Genomic DNA, 14623 nt, shown 5'->3' on the forward strand with positions numbered 1-14623 from the left:
CCTGAGTGTTGCAGTCTTTAATCAGGTCTGGTGGGAGGGGGAAGTTCCTCTCCCCTTCCCCTCAGGAAAGGGGCGTGACTTAACTCCTCTTGCTGCCTCCTGATTGGTGGATGGGCTGTACCAATCGAAATGGCAAGATTTCAAGCCTGGGACTCAACCCAAGCTCTGAAAGGCAAGCCTGCTACGCAGGAATACGTTATGCGCTGTGATTCATGCTAGTTAGCATGGATTCTGATCATTTTCTGTATTCCTGATTTAGTATTTCAGAATAAATAGAGTCAGTAATTCCTGTGCAAACTTGTAGCTGTGTTGTGCAATCTTAACTCCATCAGTTGTCAGTTTTGTACATCTTATTGTGTGCCAAGCAAATCTTAATCTTCAGGCCCTAAAGCCCTCTGTTCTTATTTATTTAACTCAGTAAGTCCAACAGACAGGTTTACTCTTTATTTTTGCTCAGCAGATGAAAGGATAGAAAGAAATAAAACCAAGTAATCAAGTCAGCCATCTATTCTTTCTGCAATGGAATCAAAACAAACTCCTTGCTCTGAACATTTCCACATGTTGTAGCTTTGGAGCCGCCAGTCTATCTCACCCACACGTTGAAGGAGAAGCCAATAGGGGATGCAACAACTTGTTACCTATTTATTTTTTAAGATCCTGATCTTGCAATTTGCTGCACATCTTCTAGGAGGGGCTGAAAGCCACTTCCCCTATGGTGTTAAGTACCCTGTTGGGGGCGGGCACTCATGTAGAACTTAAAAGTCATTAACATCTAATTTTTTTGCCTTTAAATTAATAAAGGAAGGGGCAGTGGGGAGATGAATTTTGAGGAGTTAGATTAAATGGAACCTGGACCAAAACAGCTCCAGGCTTGGTTTCTCAGGACATCCTCAGCCTTGAATCTGGATGATATTCCTTACAGAAGGCTGTAGATGATGTCAGAAGATGAAGTTCTAGTAGAAGACTGACCCTGCTTCTAGTGATTCAAAGAGTATTTTGCTATTAACATTACTGGGTGCAAGAAAAGGGTGTACATGCTTTAGCTTAGATAACAGTCTCTATACCAATCTTGCATATGACACAAAGATGGCAAAAGCTTAGGTAACCTTTGCATATCTAAGGCTTGTTTACTTGACAATGCATTAAACGTGTCCTAAATGAAAAAGCACAAGGTGAAATTGCTCATGTCTAATGCATTCTTGGGCACAAACTGTAATCTAATTATTCATATTCTTCATTCAGTAGTATTATTTAGTAGAAACATACTCTGTCCTTCCTTAAAGAATTCCTAATGTGTAGTCACACTCTTAAATATACACAAACTGCCTTACTCAGGCAAACTCCCAATGGATCCATTGAATTCACACACTTCATGAATAGCTACAAGACAGACAAGTTGCCTGTATTTTTTTTAAACTTAGGTGAAGTAAAGAAAAAAAATTCTGAACAATTGCACATCTTGATATGTTCTCTGCTTGCAGTCTCCTGGTAAGTATTTTACATCTAATCAAGATTACATTTCCAGACAGCTGGGAACTCTCTGTCCTGCACATGATAATGAATGACCCTTCAGAATTGCAGTCTTACCTGACAGAGCATATTAACAAACACAGCTGGCTAAAGCAATTGTATTTTCCTTTATAGTTGGAAGCAGGTTATGACTGGAAGAGGAGCTTTATCAGCTTGAAGAGCAGAGTGACTGCAGAGTAAAGGCAGTGTGAAGCAATTAAAAAACCTAAGTCTAAAGAGTTAGTCTTGCTCCTGCTGAAGTCAATGAGAAATCATCTCTCATTTCAATGGTAGCTGCCTGGAACTTTATAATGTGGTTAACTTCTATAAAGTTTGCAAAAACAAGTGACCTACTGAGCTTGCCCCCATTGCTCTGTCAAACAGAAGACCTCACTGACATATCATGAAAGTTATTGAAACTTAAGACCTAAATCCCATAAACTAGTTCATATGTACGCGTGGTAAAGATGATCTCAGCAGAGAAAAATCTTGTGGAGTGAGATGAGGAAGTCTACTACATGGATTGTCCATGGCCAATAGCTCCTCTGTTCCTGTATTGCTTGATATGGCAACTGCTAGGGTTATGCTTTCAGACTGCCCTGATCACTGTGAGACCTAACAGTGACTTGGGGAGGACTCCACCCCTGCTATCCCTAGTGAACCTTTTTCTTCTGACCATATACTGGGTCCAGCATTTGGCCTTTATTGAGTGCCAGGAAGTAAGCTGGGCCACTTTGTCTTTATTCTTGCACCTCATGAACACCTGGCTCTTCACTCTCATTCAGCCTGATGTTCTTTAAATGCTCTTGTCATCTGACCATAACTTAAAATGGCACCATATCAGTACTGTTCATGTGATGAACATAAAAGGCAAGACATTCAGTATCAGCTCACAGTTACAGAACATGATTTTAGTCCTCTTCTGTATGCTGATCTATGCAGACAGGCTCGCTCTGCATTTGTGCTCAGTGGTATGGTGGACGTACAGCTCTGTGCCTTGCTTCTTGCATATTCAAGAGTCATCCCTGTCCAGGTAAATGGGAAAGTGGAAAATTTTACCTGGAAAGGTCAAACATAGCTGCAGAGACATGGTCTAATGAAAAAATCTTACAGTAAAATCACTTCTTCATCTTCACAGCTTCACTCTAATATAAGTTATTGATGTTTGCCAGTTGTGATAATCTGAAACAACTTTCATTCAGCTTCATTACAACAGCAGCACTGCCACAGAGAAGTTCAGAATAAACAGGGTAGGTGCATGCATGCATGTGCAAGCACATAAACACTTTTTCCACTGAAATCTTTGCTTCATGTCCCCATCTTTATTATCATCCTCAACAAAGAACCACTGAGTGGGTCCCCTTTCAGAACCTGCCAACCCTGCTCCTCAATCAGCCAGAGGGAACAACCTGAAATGGTGCCAACCAGGATGGCAAAGAAATTAAACTTGTAAGGCAGTGAAGAGATTGACCCTTTTTATTAGTGATGTATAAACTTTTTGGACTGCCATATAGGCACATGCGTTGTGAAAGCCAATGCAAATCTGCAGAGCACAAGTTTGAATAGTACTGAAAATTTGGGAGTAGGACTGAAAATTTGAGAGTTGGATATCAGAGCCTGCAGAAGCAAGAGCAATGTGTTTCAATGATTTGAAACTAAGTTAATTTCCTTCTAGCATCAGGTGGAGGAGGGTTGAGCATCTAACCTTATCAGCAGCAATGTAGGCACTTTTCTGAAAATATAATTACCAAGGGAGGACTATGTAATTACTGTTTTGGCGTAGCTGATCTACTTGCCTGCTGTACGTCTCTTGAGACATCTCTTACACTACCTTGGAGTTGCACGTATTCAAGCGTCTACAGTGACTTGAATGGAAGCGGCTTCACCTCTACTAGTACAGAACCTGTTCTGCAGCAAGTTACGAAGCGTCCAGACAAACGTGCATGCTTGGTTTGCAGTGCCTCAAAGATATTTGAGTTGCTGCAAATCACACACAGCATGTGTACCCATTCACTGTGCTGCTAATTTGCAGCACAGAGCCAAAATTTGACACAGGTGCTGGCCCCAGTCTCCCCTATCCTACCCAGGACAATTTGGTGCATGCCAGAGTGCATGTACAGGGGCATGTACTGGGGAACAAAATAGTGGCATAAACACGTGCTGCTGCTATTTATGCCATGGCAAACATACACCCCTGTACGTGTGCACACATATGGACACACTCTTAGGCTGCGTCCAGACAAGTGCAGCCATGCGGTATTGTTCTCCCCACTGCAAGGTAGCAGCACGGGAGTGGGGTTTGACCCCGGGAGATGCCGGGGTCAAAAAAACCTGTGCAAAAAACAAAAGAGCAGGGCAGTGCACACGACCCAAAGCCAGAGGCTAGCCAGTCTGAGCCATGCTCTGGCTGCTAGCCAGGCTCCAAGCAGCAGGATAGCCACAGCTGCAGCCCCAGGAGGCCCCTAGAGCCCCAGGTAAAGATGCTGGGGCCAGCCCAGAGCCGGCCCCAGCCTCCCCTATCCCACCCCGGGTAACCTGTCGCGCACCAGAGGGTGCATGGCACAGGCATTCCCTAGGAACAAGGTGTGCCACTGCTTCTTGTCCCCAGGAAAACAAACATCCATGGTTGTGTGGACATGGCCTTAATGTTCATTTTGTGACATAACTACAGAAGGTGGTAAAGAGTTCCACATCAGACAGCAAAACTGAAATGAACACCGACATTCTGAGTTATATTAAAAAGGTGTATTTATACCCCTTCTATCTAGAGGTGCACTGATACATTGGTCTGATATCGGATCAGCACCGATATAAAGAAAATTGATTGTATTGGAAATTGGCCTGATGTGGCTGATAATTTGGCCAATAAATGTCCCATGCATGCTCACACCTGCAGCGCAGCATGTAGGCAGTGAAGAACACAGCCTGGCAGCCAGGAGAGCTGTGTGTAGCTGGTAAGTCTGCTGTGGTGGAACGGGAGGGATAAGGGAAGGGGAGTGGGGGAGGCAGATCAATGCTCCCTGTGATGATGGAGTGGGGCAGGTGCTGCCCAGCTGAGGCGGAGCGCAGGATGCATCCCTGGCTCATCCAGGGGAAGCGGGGGCAGCTCCCGCCGCTGCGTGAACCACAGGATGGCACGAGAGGGGGGAATGTGTGCTTCCAGATATGCATGGGGGGAGCGGGGCAGGCTGCAGCTGTGGGTTGGGGCTGGGGCTGTGCTGGGTTCTTGCTGGCATGTGGGGGCTGCGCTTGGACCAGGTGGCAGTGGCGCTGTGAGTGAGGGGTCAAGGGGGCATACAGAAAATTTTGGGATGGCTGCAACCCCCCCAGCAAACCCCTCCCAGTGCTGCCACTGCCTGTGCCAAGCACAGCCCCAGCCCAACCTCCCCCCAGCTCGTGCTGGGAAGAGCCTGGCACAGCCCCGGACCTAGCCTGCAGCTGCAGGCCCCCACCCCCCTTCATACAGATCTGGGGGCACATGCCCCCCCATGCCCTCTGAGGGTGTGCACAGCAGTAGGAGCCGCCCCCCAGACGAGCTGAAGCTCCATCTCATGCCCCCCTGTGCTGGCTGAGCAGCACCTGCCCCAGCCCCACTCCCTCCCTCACCACAGGGCCCTTGATCTGCACCCCCACGCCCCTCCATCTCCATCCACCACAACAGACTTACCAGCTGCATGCAGCTGTATCGGAAATTGGATCACTATTGGCCGATATGCCTCCTTAAAAATCAGCTATCTGTATCAGCCCCCAAAATCTCTATTGGTGCACCCCTACTTCTATCTCCATCAATTTGATTGGAAATGATATAGTTAGAAAACCATATTAGCAGCTCCCTTAACCTTTATAAATTAATGTCAGTGAATTGGGGGGAAGAGATTGTAATAGGTGTTTTTCAAATACTTTTTAGTCACGGCTTCAGTGCCCTTTCCTGTTAAGCAACTGGAACTGTAATTGGAAATAGGAATCTCCCAATTCCTGAAACACTTCCTGTGACTTATTTGCCAACAGGGTCATTACAATTATTATTCACATTAGAATGTGCATTATAAGGTTATTATGTGCATTATAAGATTATTTTCAGGAACTTCTCTTAGCCTTCCACACTCATCCCCACCCTGTCTTATCCATTGTAGTGATTATTGATGAGGGATATTTTACATCACAAGTGAGTTGCATTTGGGTGCACAAGTGAGGAAAACTGTGCACCCAAAAACACAACATGCTGGAATTTAGCCTGATTTCCTCTCACTTATTGCTTGAGCATGGAAACATTCAGGTAAATCCCAGGAAGACCAGTAAAACAACACAGAATTTTTCACAAATAGGTTACCAGTTCAAATGTGGACTAGGGCACTAACTACAGACTTTTCCACCATCTAATGGATGTTTAAGAGTCAGTTCCTAGTAGATATGTGCCTTTATCACAAAACTTGCCACTAGAATCAATGGACTGAATCAATAGATTCTTATTGACAATCAGTAGAACCCTCCAAACCTGAACAGGCATAAAGACTTGACCTATTCCATTACACAAATAACTGATCCGTCAGAAACTGGACATTCTGGGGAAAATGGTACTGCCAGAGCTCATGCTATGCCTGATCTATAGGTACACAAAGGCACCTAATCCATAGGGGTCTTAAATCAAAACCATTCATACAAGCACTCAAGACAAATAAAGTTAATAAGGCTCTTACTTAAATCTCCTGTGGAGCTGTTGCTTCTCTTTGGATACTGCCCAACCTGGAAAACATGCCCCCTTTTCTAGCTATTTTAGTTTTATTTTCCCTTAAAGCAATGAACAAACCTGAGTCATTGCAATAATTCTTCTGCAGAGCTGTGCAACCTAGTTGTTTTGTTTCAGTGGGGTTAAGGGTTAGCATTCTACTTTTAATGCTAGGGTTTGGTTGATTGCAGGTAACTTTACGACATAATTACAGGTACTCTATTGCTAAAGAATCTGCTGCCTGGTCAACTTGTAACACTTCATGTTTGCTGAGAGTAATTTTTAATACTTTATTTTATTTTATTTTATTTTATTTTTTGCATGGTTGCAATGTTTCAGTTTTTTTTCAGGTAGATTCCAGAAGTCCATGCATTGCTCCAAACAACTTCACTACTACTGACTTTATTATTTTACTCCTATTGTAAATCCCAGTAATCATATCTTGATCATTGGTTTCCAGTGTTTATGGAGTCATCCCAAATATGGTACCTGCAATATGAATGGCAGATTATCAAGGAAGGAAAGACATTTAATTCATTCTGAAAAACTTCCACCATGTTCTAGGTTAGTATCAATCTTGTATAAACAGCACATTTTTTCTTCTCCAACTAAAGAAAGAAAGAAACAAACATACTTATGTATTACTACATCTTGTTTTCAGTCTTCTAATTGGAGATTAGAAGATATGAAGGACCCGGTTTTAAGAAATAACTGGCAACAATACTTTGGATGTGCAATTTAAAGGGATAGACAAGAATATAGCTATAGAAGGTATGTGGCACTTCATTTGTGATAATTTAATGTTTAATGAGAGTTGTGGAATACTACACTTCTATCCAGAGGTTTGGAACACCATATATAGAACACATGCCTGGGTAACTGCATGAAAAAATAAAAGGTCATTGACACAGGCATTTACCACAATTTGATATGCCATCGCTGTAGATGCTTTACTTAAACTGCAGCTCCCTCCCAAATGTGTTTAGCTGCTGCAGGCCAACAGGGTCTACTGAAAAGACAGGAAAGGATAGGTAAAGAGGTACAATGTACAAGAAAAGTGGCTACAGTGGCAACTGGCCACATCAAGGTAGTTTTATTTTCTTTTTCTTGAAGGTGTACATAAAAGGCCATGTCTAAATTGCCTTCTTACCAAATCTTGGACTTCTGCTGAGAAACAAACCCTGCCCACTCACTCTCACTCAAGACATGTCCAAGCACAGCAGTGAGATACCTTTAACGGCTTAGAGCAGTTGAGAGCAGTGCTGGGGAACGCATACAAGATCCCTCCAAGCCATCTCCTCTGCCTAATTGCTGTGCCTGGGTGCCCATGGAATGAGAGCAGATGGGTGGGGTTTGATTCTTGATGATGGCGGTCTTAAGCTTGGCTGGAAGCCCTATAGGCACAGCTAACCACAATGATCACATTAGACACAAATTCTTCTTACATTTTATTTTGGGCCATGAATTGTTGCCATTATTTTTAGCAGTAGGGATATTAACAATTGAAATCACTGTATAATAAACTTGCCTCTTCCCATCAAGCTTTGTTCTGAGAACGATGACAAAACTCATAAGTCCCTTTCACCAACATTTCCCTGTACCAGCCAGCTCTTACAGTCTGACCTATTCTGCAGGAAATGCTGTTGCCAAATAGGAAGTATTATGTTTTGCTCCTGTTCCTACTGGAGGCAAGGGTAAAACTCCCATTAGCCTCAATGGCATAGAATGAAGCATTAGATTTAGTCTCACTCACCTGTTTTACAGAAAGGTAAACTATATGTATTTGTGGTCTCTATTGCTCTTTTATGCTATATAACTAGTTAATTGTCCATCAAGAATGATGGAGAACAAATGTTCTCTCTCTTACAGTTTTCAAGCTATTTGTATTTAAAGAGCGTTATGGACAGACACAGAGACAGATGGAGGAAGCCCTTTATATATATAGATAATATGCTCTTCTAGGGCTAAATAGAATGAGAATGTAAAGAAAATAATGGATGCAATGTTGTTAAAATGAGTACCCACCATAATAACTCTACACTGGCTCTGTCCTGCTGCATTTCTGGTAATTGATATGACTTGCATAAAAAAGAAAAGGGAACAAGTTGAAGGAAGAAATTATCAATAATAAATGGTTGTTAAAACATAGCTCCCTTTTGCTACAGCAACCATGGTAACAACCACAATACTGTGCTCTAAAGCAGGCCAAATCCTTCTCTCTTGCACCCACTTGAAAACTTTTCATTTGACATTTTTGTTTGCAATCATGTAATTTTTGCCATGAGAAAAGTGTGGAACCATTGGACACTGAAATTTTTTATATTCTTCAAAAATGCATTAGTTTGTAATTGAGATTTTACATTGTTAATGTTTTCACCTTTCTTTTTTTTTTTGCCTTTGAGTGCAATAAAATGAAGCAAGGTCAGGGCTCCTCCCTCCTCCTAGAACTTTTTTGCATGCTGTAATTTCTCAAGGGTTTGAGTCACTGAGAATCACTTTGCATTCTGCCACTTAAGATTTGAAGAGTTACAAAACAGGGAATAGAAAAACTAAACGGAGGCATTGTTGTTTGTTGTTGCAATCAATAATCATTGGCAAAAAAAAGAGGAAAAAAACCCCCAAAAATGGAACTTCGCAAATAATTTTAAGTTCTGGAAAAATGATTATTCCATTGCAAATAGCTGACTTTTTTTTTCGCAATTGTTTATCTGATTTGGAATTGGATCAGTTTTTCAACACAGAGTGAGAGGACAACAAGGAGATCTCTTAATGTGAAATGGACTGTTGCAGGATCATTCCTGATCTTGCACCAGGTCTTGCTGCCATTTTTAAGCTTCTAAAATACTGAATCCAGAGTCACACTCTACATGTTCCAGAGGTCTGGTTCTTTAAAACAAGATGTTCCAAATGGTGGCCCATGAGGAGTTAACTTGGAGCCCCCTGGACTCCACTCTCCCCAGCCGCTGCTCCCTCCATGACTGGCTGCAGAAGTAGCTGCAGCCTCTGTCCTCCAGCTTCCACTTCCCACCCCTGCCCCAAGAGGCGGTGAGGTGCAGTGCAGTAGCCTGTGGATGGGAAGCTGAGAATGAATCTAGGGAGCCTATGAGTGAAATGCAACAGGGGGTGGGGAGGGGGGCAGGACTTCAAGGGTGGTGCAGCAGGGAGGAGGAGATGGTGCCCATGCACACGGTGCGTACACTATGGGAGGGGTGCCTGTGTAGCAGGAATTCCCATATGGAATGAACTGATGGATTCTGGCTGCATACCTTCAACCAAAAGAACGTAAACTCATCAGAAATTTTTCTGTTCCACAAGCATCATTTCTGTGTTACTCAGATTCAGAAGCAGCTAGCAATTCTTCATCCAGGTGCTGACCTTGTCCAAGCACTGAGTCATCCTGGTAGTAGTGGTGTGGTCTTATGTGATGAAGATAGGTTGAATTGTGTGTTTTTCACATATTGCTGGCACCCGAGTCCACTTCATCTGACTACTTTATCTAGTGGTCAAAGGTAGATTTTAAAGGACTGAGAGAATAGATCCTTGTGGGACTTTGCTAGTGACAGAACTAGTGGAGGTGCAGTTACCGATCACTACTCATTGGGGACAGTTACAAGAGATGCTTACTGCAGAGTTGCCTAATTCGCTCTGCAGGGGCCGCGGGCAGGTGAAGAGTGGCGTTTGGGAGTGGGATGGGTGAATGAGGCTGGAGCCAGGATAATGGGGCTGGGACCCAAGGCCCAGGGCAAAGCCGTGATCCACTACTCTTACACCCTGCCCACAGAACTGGCACCCATCACAGGGACACCTGGGGAGCAGATTGTGGCTCTGCCCTAGACCCCTGCCCTGCACTGTGATTGCCCTGCGATCCCAGCCCCTGTCTGCTCATCCCAGTCCTGGACTGCACTCCGCGCCCACCAGCGGCCCCATCCCATCCACCTAGCTGATTGCGCCCTGCTGCAGGCATCCCCAGCCATTTTCCATGGAGACCTTGCCCCTGCCCTCTCCATCCAGTACCCACAGTGGTTGGGGTGGGAATGGGAGGAGGGGGTGGGAACTGGCAGCATCAGCTGGGCAAACAGTCCAGCTGCTGCATCACTTGCACCTGGCCCACTCCCTGTCCCTGGGCTGGACAGGGCTGAGGGACCCACCCCGGGACAGATAAAATCCCTTGGCAGACTTCATCTGGCCCGTGGGCCATATTTTACCCACCCCTGGTCTATTGTCTGTAGCTACCAGCTTGCAGCACAATTAATTAAGCTCAGTTCTGTACTCTATAGTGGCATCTGAGTGTTTTCATTCAAAGAACTCCTTCCCAACCTAGGGCGTAATAGCTTTGGTTACTATATTTACAGAAAAGAAATAAAGATGATAAGAAGCCTTCACTAATACACAGCGGGAGGCACATCTGATTGGAACCAACCAACCCCTTAACCGAAAGAGGAGTCTTATAGCTGTCTGCAAACGTAGGAAAGATTAATCATTCTGACAGGAGCAGTATTTGCCAGAAGCTAAAGTTTCAACACTGAAATAATTATATTATTTTTTCATGTTTTTAGCATGAAGAAATAGTTGTCTAGGAGACTCAGCCCCATCCTTTTAGATGATGATCTGTCCTTATTTGTTCACATATTTGTTACCTCATGGCTGAAGAGACTGTCAAGGTAGAGAAAGATTTGTGGACTTTTCATTCAGAAAACAGCTGAGCACCACCTGTCATCTGTATATATTAAGGAAAATAAACAATGGAAGCCTGTCCTTATAGTGTCACAAAAGTCTCAGCAAAGTAGCCTCAGGGACACAGTCTTAAGTAGAAAGTTATATAGCTATATACTTATGGGGAGGTACATCTCTTCACTTCATTAGTAGGCTTAACATTCCTCCTACAGTACTTTGAAATGAAAATGTGTCTTGCCCCAGAGGCAAGCAGTTCTTTTACAAGACAATATATAAAACTATCTAGCTGTAAGGTGTTTACAAATATTAAAAATCACAAAGTCAGTAGATATTATCTACATTTTCTGGATGAAAAGACTGTTTTTGCCCAAAGCTGGGTCTGGAATTTAGGAGTTCCTGGTTCCAGTTCTTTGAAATAGACTGTAATACTTCTTAATTAACCAAATGTCTGTTCTGTCTTGAAGCATGTTTAAGTGCACAATCCATACAGTTATGGGTGCAGACATGATTAATTTGAAAGAATTGTTATTTATTGTAGCCACCTTAGCATCAGCCCCAAAAGACTGAACAAAGGACAACAAATCAAGCAGGATGTTCCTTGGTTCTGTCCCTTTGTACTTTGCCAGTAACTTTTCAGGCGCACATGCTCAAGCATCTGCCCAAGAAGCTAAATATGTACAGAGGTTCTACTAAGAGGGAGTGCAGGAGGCAGGCAGCTCTTCATTCCCACTGAAAACGGAAGAATAATAGTTCTTTTCTACCTTTCCTAATACTGGGGAAGCTCATCTCCCCATATCTTGTCTCTTCACGGGCTGGCAAATGAGGACTTACTAAGTAGGATAATATGAAATAGGATGACATGGACCACTTGTCTACTTGGGGAGTTTAAAGTGCTTGCTCCACCTATTGATGGGAAGGCCTGGAACAAGTGACACCTAATTACCCAAGATAGAAGACCCCCAGCACTTGCCATGAACAAATCTGTCCCCTTTTTAAGTTATCCTGCCCCTCCAGGAGAAAGAGAGGCCTGCTCCCTCCTGTTTCCTTCCCCCATCTGAGAGAATTGGAAACCCATAACTAGAACTTCCCCACCAGTATCCAAGTTCAACAATAGTCTGCCTGACCTTCCTTATTAGAGTGGGTGGGAGTAGAAAGGATGTTCCTTACCACTGCTCCACAAGATACACAAGTGGGCCCATCTATATGTTCAATTAATGCACTTTAGGTAATGCGCATTAAATCTAGTACCTCCATTGTGAGGTACTAGAAAAATGCACATTAGCCTATTTGGATGTACATTAGCTAAAGAGCATAGGTTTTTTGTGATGCTTTAATGCTCATTAAAATAGGCTAATGTGCTTTAAAGCGCACATGCAGACACGCCCAGGATGCACCACATACAGAGTACCTAGGTCCTAGGAACATGTCCTTTATTCAGACGTATGCAATTCCTTCATTCCATTATAGTTCCTCTATTGCATCCTACTATACAATAGGAGGAAGCCAATAGGGATATAAAAACTGATTAAAAAAATAACTCCTGTTTAATCTATTGTCAATACAATGGTTAAATGATGAATCAGTATAGCAACCCCAGAGCAGGCAGGAGGGAGAAGCGAGGAGGGGAGCGGGGACTAGTACTTATAGGCAGGCTCCACAAACCCTGGCACAGCTGCTTGCAGCCTTCCTGCTGCCTGCTGTAAGCAGCTCAGGCTCTGTGGCGGGCAGCAGGGGCCTGCCTAGAGTCTGAGTTGCTTGTGGCAGGCAGTGGGGAGGCTGCAAATGGTTGCACCAGGGTCTGCAGAGCATAGCTATAGGTAGTAGTCGTGTTGTCCCCCATCCCCCCCCACTCCTTCCTCTCTTCCTTCCTCCCACCTGCTCTGCTGCTTTCCGGTTCCTGCTGGGGCACTGTACAGCTTCCCTTCCCCACTCCCTGTCACACTGCACTCCACCCCATACTAAATGATAAGTGGTAAGCTATAGCTGGTTATCAGGCTTACTGTTTAAACAATTAATTGTTTAGCTGTTCACATCCCTAAGCAATACTTCCATGACAACACACAATCACTTTTGGCATGTTGCCCTTCCATTTTGATCTGCTTTGACCCCTGAGGAAAAAGTGCCTATAGCAGAGGCAAGGATCTGGTCTTATATATGTGTGAGAAGAAAAATATCTCTATATGCTAAAGGAAGATTATCAAGACACCAAAGAAGCAACAAGCCTTGGAAGAAGAAAGTAAAGATGAGAATTGCAGGGTAATTCATGACGTTAAGGGCATCACAGCTTTTCACTCTCCACGTGCATAACCCTGCATGTGGAAAGGATTTGGAAAACTGTACATTAGAAACTCAGCCAAGGTTCTACCAGTAGCTAGGCTTACTGCTGAAACTACATTAAAGACCTCCCAAGGTAACTGAAGTCACCTCAATCAGACTTTATAACAACATGGATTATTTTACCTGAAGGAACAGAGTCTTCTAAACAGCATTATCTGAAACATCTGGTTGTGATTAAAGATCAAGGCACTAAGAGTCAATCTGAAAATGTTAGTCCCCAGACAACTACTGGAAACAATTATCATCAAAGGGGCTAAACTACAAATTGGGGGGGGAGGGGGGGAACACGACACAAAATACAATAGGAAGTTCACATGTTGCCATGTAGGAGTCCTGTTTTGTATGCAGCCTATGGCCATGGTTCTCAACATTTTAGATACATGGCCTGCCTCGGGAAATGCTAGCTCTTAGCTTTCACTTGTTTTCTGATTATGGAAAAGTAAGAAAGCAAATTGCTCCATTGCAAAGCATTAAAAAAACCCCACAATGGGTCAGAATGGTTTTGACACTATGGATTCCTATTTGGAATCTGTTTTTTCTTGTGAATAATGTATAGGTGTCTGCATACCTACCAGTAGGAACCTATACAGAGAGGGAGGCAAGATGGCAGCTGCTCACTGCTCCCTCCACTGCTGATTGGCTAAGATGGCTGCCCATCATGTGGCCCAGCCCCTCTCTGCCAATCAGCAGCAATGGGTAGAACTGTGTTAATGGCAGTCCTCTCGGCTAATCGACAGTGAGGGGTGAGGCCACCCTGAAGGGCAGCCCTCTCAGCCAATCAGCAGAGGGGTGGGGCTGCCACTGGGGCCCCTGGGAAATTCAGCAGCATGGAAGAGCCTCACTGCAAAAAACCAAGAAAAGAGCAGCACCCTTAAAAGAATCACAAGTAACCCTGGTTGAGAATCATGGGCTTGTCCTATTTGCAACTTCAGCTTCACATAGACATATGTGAGCCAGCTTCAAACTCTATTGTATGGGTACTCCTAGCAGTATAGCAACAACAGCACTGAGCTTAGGGTGGGCTAGCTGCCCAGACATTTACCTTGCTCCTTAGGTCAGTCTTGCAGGCTATGCTGAGCTCCATGTATCTAAACTGCTACCTATTTTGAAGCTAGTTCAGGTATGTCTAACCTACACAAGTCATAGCAGCAACTGAAGTATAGACTTGCCCCGAGACTTCCACAGACTATCTAGAAACCGAGTGCCCTAGTCAGGTGTTCAGCAGTAGGGGCACAGTTCCAAACACTGATTTATACAGCCTGGCCATAATGGGGTTGAGTAACATATTCTATATTATATGACAAAGGCTGCAGCATTTTTGGCATGTTCCCAAAATATCAATGAAGGGATGACATGTTTTTCAGCTACAGCAAATCA

This window comes from Alligator mississippiensis, chromosome 3, assembly GCF_030867095.1.
Source record: "Alligator mississippiensis isolate rAllMis1 chromosome 3, rAllMis1, whole genome shotgun sequence".
In the NCBI taxonomy this organism is placed as follows: Eukaryota; Metazoa; Chordata; order Crocodylia; family Alligatoridae; genus Alligator; species Alligator mississippiensis.